Source organism: Trichosurus vulpecula, chromosome 6 (assembly GCF_011100635.1).
Source record: "Trichosurus vulpecula isolate mTriVul1 chromosome 6, mTriVul1.pri, whole genome shotgun sequence".
Taxonomy (NCBI): domain Eukaryota; kingdom Metazoa; phylum Chordata; class Mammalia; order Diprotodontia; family Phalangeridae; genus Trichosurus; species Trichosurus vulpecula.
This window is the reverse complement of record NC_050578.1, coordinates 228,243,170-228,248,799: the sequence shown is the minus strand read 5'-3', so window position 1 is coordinate 228,248,799 and position 5,630 is coordinate 228,243,170.

The window sequence follows — 5,630 nt, the reverse complement described above, 5'->3', positions numbered from 1 at the left end:
GTCACAGACTTGCAAGGAAGGGTTCTTCTTCAGAAACACACTGAGTTATTTTATTCTACCTAGAGAGAAACTAGCAGCAAGTCAGATCACCAGCCCTGGCTGCTGCTTCATCATGAAGGAAGGAGTTGCCACCTTGCAGCTGTGTGGCATCTCCAGCCTCTCCTCTCTTAAGCCTCCTTCCCATCTATTCATTCCCGCTTCTTCTCTCCCCCCATGTTTTAACAGCTTCCCAAGCAACAAGCCTGCCAGAAGACTAAAGCTTCTTCTCGGCACACATAACCCTGGCCATCATAGGCCCTCATGTTTGCCTTTGGGCTTGGCCATGATACATCGTGACACTAATTTCTCCCTCTGTACATTGAGGTTGTTGGTCTAGATCGGAGTTCTTAACAAAAGCTAAAATTTATGTAGTACTTTAAAAGCGTGCAAAGAACCTTACAAATATTAGCTTATCTGATCCTTACAACAACCCCCATAGGCAGATACTAACATCATCCCTATTTCACGATAAGGAAACTGAGGCAGACAGAGATGAAGTGAATTACCCAGGTTTACAAAGCTAGCAAGTGTCTGAGGCCCGATTTGAACTCAGTTCTCACCAACTCCAGGGCCAGCCCTCTGTCCTTGTACTACCTAGCTCTTCTATAGAATTGATTCCTTTTATAATCCTGTGCATTTTATTTTATTCATTTAAAAATATTATTCTGAGATGGGGACTGGCATTGGTTCATGGCACAAAAAGGGTAAAAGACTCCTGCTTTGGGGACCCTTTGGTCTACATGCATTGTGGGTAGTTGGAGGGAGCTAAGAAATATGTTCTCAGTCAATTGAGTATGAGTGTTGTCACAGGTGGACAAGCAAGGGAGTCCATAAAGTAAATGGGTATTCATTACTCCAGGTGGCCTAAGGATAAAGGCTGTGGAAAAAAAATTGGACCCGGCCCATAGAATGATCACTACCAACCATCTATGGACCAATGGAACTTGGTCTGGTTTTAGCCATATTCCTGAAAAGCTCCCAGCAAAAGGCACTATGAATTATTGCCTGGGGGCAGTCGTCTTGGGGAGGAGCGGGGAGGGGAGGGAAGGGAAGAAAATTTGAAATTCAAGAACATGTAAAACTAAGTGTTGTAAACTAAAAATAAAAAATCTAATTTAAAGAAAAGACAAAATAGTCCAGGGGCTGGCCCCTCTTATATAGTCCAATAGATTCCAGAGTCCACATTTTTATCAAGAACCAAAATAATAAAATAACAACAGAAATAACTAAGATCATCCTCAGATTCCCTCCTCCAATGCCTCATCATGACATGGAGATCCCTTTGGATTTTTAAAGACTCAGATGGCAGATGACTAACTCTGGTACCCTACCAGTTATCTCCCACAGTTCTCACGGCAGGACGGGCAGTAGAACATTTAGCACTGTGGACACATGCTAGACTCAGCATATGGAAGAAGTAGGTGCAAAGTCCGCCTCTGCCATTTACTCAGTATTGGACTGTGGGCACATTACTCCTCTCATCTATAAAATCAGAATGATTATAATGCCAGTACTGCATGCCTTGTGAGGATGGCCGTGAGGAGTCTGGAAAGTGCTTTGCAAACTCTAAAACCCAATACAGGACATCCAAAATGTCTCAGTGCAATTTGAAGCTATTAAAGTGCTTTCCATAGATCATCTCATTTGATGTGATTTGATCACAAGGCTGACCTTGGAAAGTAGGCACTACAGATATTATCATCCTCATTTTACAGATGAAGAAACTGAGTCTCACAAAGGTGAATGGTTTTTTATTTATTTTTTAGTTTTAGTTTACAACACTCAGTTCCACAAGTTTCTGAGTTCCAAATTTTCTCCCCCTCCATCTCTTCCCTCCTCTTCCCCATGCAAGACAGCATGTAATCCAATATAGGTTCTACATATAAAAGGTGAATAGTTTTAAGGTTTAATAACTTTAAGCAGCACTAAAACTTTTGGAACACCCTCTGTATAAATGACAGCTAGTGGAAAAGATCTATGGGTGGGGCTAGTGATGGACAGAAATTCATCTGTTGCCTGAGGACCAGCCCAGTTCCATTCAGAGAGATTCTTTGCCAAATTGGCTTCAGGGTAGTAAATATTTTGGCCATCATAACTCTCAAAGACCATTTGCTAAGTTCTAGAGGGGTTATATGCTGCATGGGTTGAATGAATATCCATATGGTCCAAATTATAGATTCTTGAAATGCTGAAATAATAATCATCAAAATAGAACCACACATGGATAGATTTTTTTAAAGCCTGGGCTAAAATTTGAAAAGTGTGTTTAGAAATGTTTTGATAGATGCCCGGAAAACAGTTTCAAGCTGTTGTGGGCTGGGCCTGACTCAGGCCAGCCTGGTGGTTCAGGCGATGTATTGGAATGAACAGGACTCTTGTAGCCTGTCTTACAGTTAACAAGAAGAGGTTTCCTTAATTATAGAGTGGAAAGGACACTCCACAAGGATACAACAACACAGCCCATCTCCCCCATCCCATACAGATACACAGCTGATCAAATGATGTTTTAAGTCAGAAGGATGTATTGACTCATAGGGCAGTGGAGCATCCATCAAGTCTGGGGCCATGGACTGTGTGGACTCATCTTTTGATGTCTCTAGGCAACCAAAAAGGCATAACAGCTAGGTGGCACCATCTATTCTTTTGGCCTCAGCTTCCGCATCTTTTAAACAAGGATTATAAAAGCATCTACCTCACAGGGTTGTTGTGGGGCTCAAATGAGATGACATATGCTAAGTGCCTTGCAAACTTTCATCTAAATATGAGATACAATTTTTATTATGTCAATAGCTCCAGCTCTATCCCCTTGGACCAGTTGAGTTTCCAGGACAACTTGCCTGCCCATCCTACAACACTGGGATCCCAGAAAGTGGTACGTGTCACACAGGTGTCTGTTCTGGTTTCTCACAGAAGGTTCCCTACAGCTGTGGCTCTCATGAGAAGCCACAGGAGTCTTCACCCTGATTCAAGGGCTTTCAGGAGAAGGCCAATGGCAAGAGGGGGAAGGGCTGTCTAAAGGGCATCAAGGGGTAGGCAGCAGGGCAGCTGCAGCCAAGATAATTACTGAAATGGAGGAGAGCCTTTTCATTTGGGACAGAGGTGAGTGTGACCAGCCTGCAGACTCCTCCTTTCTATTGAACATTATCTGGGATGCCTCCATCATGCCACTCCATGGGCTGGCTGGCCTGGCTAGCTGAGCTGGTCTCTTTCCAATAGTGTTTAGGCCAGTTGGACTCCAGCAAAGAAGCCACTTCTGATAAGAGGAAGAATCCCTGGGCTCTCATTGCCAATCATGTCATTGTCTCCCTGTTATTCATCAGGTCCGTGGTCTATGTTTCATATGAGCCAACCAAGCTTCCCTAGGAAGTTTTGCATTTCTGAAGGGAGGAGTTCTTTTACTTCTTGGGAAGGGGGAAAGATGTTATCTATGCTCGGATAAACTAAAGTCTGGGAAAGGCTTTAATTTAGAAAGGCCAAGGTCACCCTTTCCATCCTGGGTCATCGCCAGTCATCTCGATCTGTGTCTTGCCATTGGACTTTGATGAGTCTGGAAGGGAGAGAGAGGGTGATGACTTTGAGCTGCAGCTCTGCCTCACTTAAAGCCAATCCATGCACAAGTCAGGGCATCACTCTCATGATGTCATCGGTCCTCTTTGAGAACAAAGAATCAAAAACAACAATAAAGTTTATTGTCTTTAGGGGCACTGACTCTTTGTGGCCTGGCCTTTGGCAGACAGAAATCCATGGTCGCAAGGTGGTGTGGTAGATAGGGCATTCATTGGACTTGGAGCAAGCAGAACCCTGAATTCAAATCCTGCCTCAGATATTTGCATCTATGTGATGCTTCCTTGTAGCAGATGGGTTTGGAATATTTTTATTGTACTAATTTATTTGTTTATTTATTTAATTTTGTTATTTTATGAAACTGTATATAATATTAGATTTTTAATATGTTGGTTAGCTTTTCTGAACCTTTCCTCTTCTTATTTATTCTTCTTTTTAATAAGAGTTACTCTCCAGAAGTCAGTTGGGATACATTGGGAAATGTAAGTGATATAAGAACCAAAAATACTAACAAAAATGTATTTAAAAAATATAAAAAGGACAAAATGAAAACAAACACTACAGCATACACAGAAGGAAGCTATGGGGCTGGCCAGTGAGAGCCTCCACCACCAAGGCCTTTCCCCATTAATTGTCCCATTTTTATTTTGCACATATTCACATGAGAAAAATCACCTTTAGCCTACTGGAGTATTCTTTTTAAAAACTATATCCTTTTATTATATGCATTTCCAAGAATACATCTCCACCTTCCCTACCCAGAAAATCATCCATTATTACAGTTACATGTCAAGAAGATTTTTAGCATTAATTTTTACAAGATTTTGAGTTCCAAATTTTTCTCCCTCTCTCCCTCCCCTCCCCTCTTCTGAAAATGGCAGGTAGTTTGATATAGTTTATACATGTGCTATCATGTAAAAATATTTCCATATTAGTCACAGTTGTGAAAGAAGCAGATAATAAAAAAATGAGAAAGAATAAGGTAAGTGAAAATATATGCTTTAATCTGCATTCAGAGTCCATCAGTTCTTTATCTAACTATGGATAACATTTTCCTTCATGAATCCTTTGTACTTGTCTTGGATCATTGTGTTACTAAGAGCTAAGTCATTCATAGTTGGTCATCACACAACGTTGCTGATACTATGTACAATGTTTTCCTGGTTCTGCCCATTTCTCTTTGCATCACTTCATATAAGCATTTGAAGATTTTCTGAAATCTGCTGGCTCATCATGTCTTATTGTGCAATAGTATTCCATTACATGCATATACCACAGCTTATTCAGTTCTTCCCCAATTGATGAGCATCCTCTCAATTTCCAATTCTTTGCCACCACATAAAGGACTTCTATAAATATTTTTGCACATGTAGGTCCTTTTCCCTTTTTATGATCTCTTTGGGATACAGACCTAGTAGTGGTATTACTAGATCAGAGGGTATGCACAGTTTGGTTGCCCTTTGAGTGTAGTTCCAAATTCCCCTCCAAAATGGTTGGGTCAGTTCACAACTCCACCAACAGTGCACCAATGTCTCAATTTTCCCACATCCTATTCAATGCTTATCATTTTCCTTTTTTGTCATATTAGCCAACCTGATAGGTGTGAGGTGGTATCTCAGAGTTGTTTTCATTTGCAAACATGCATTTCACTAATCAAAAGTGATTAAGAGCACTTCTTCATATGCCTATAGATAGCTTTGATTTCCTAATTTGAAAGCTGCCTGTTCATATCCTTTGACCATTTATCAATTGGGGAATGACTTGTATTCTCATAAATTTGACTCAGTTCTCAATATATTTGAGAAATATGGCTTTTATCAGAGACACTTGCTGTAAAGATTGTTTCCTAGCTTTCTGCTTTCCTTCTAATCTTGGTTGCATTGGTTTTGTTTGTACAAAAGCTTTTTAATTTAATATAATCAAAATTATCTTTTTTTATATTTTTGTAATCCTCTCTATCTCTTATTTAGTCATGAATTTTTTCCCTTTCCCATAGATCTGGCAGGTAGACTATTTTTTTGATCTTC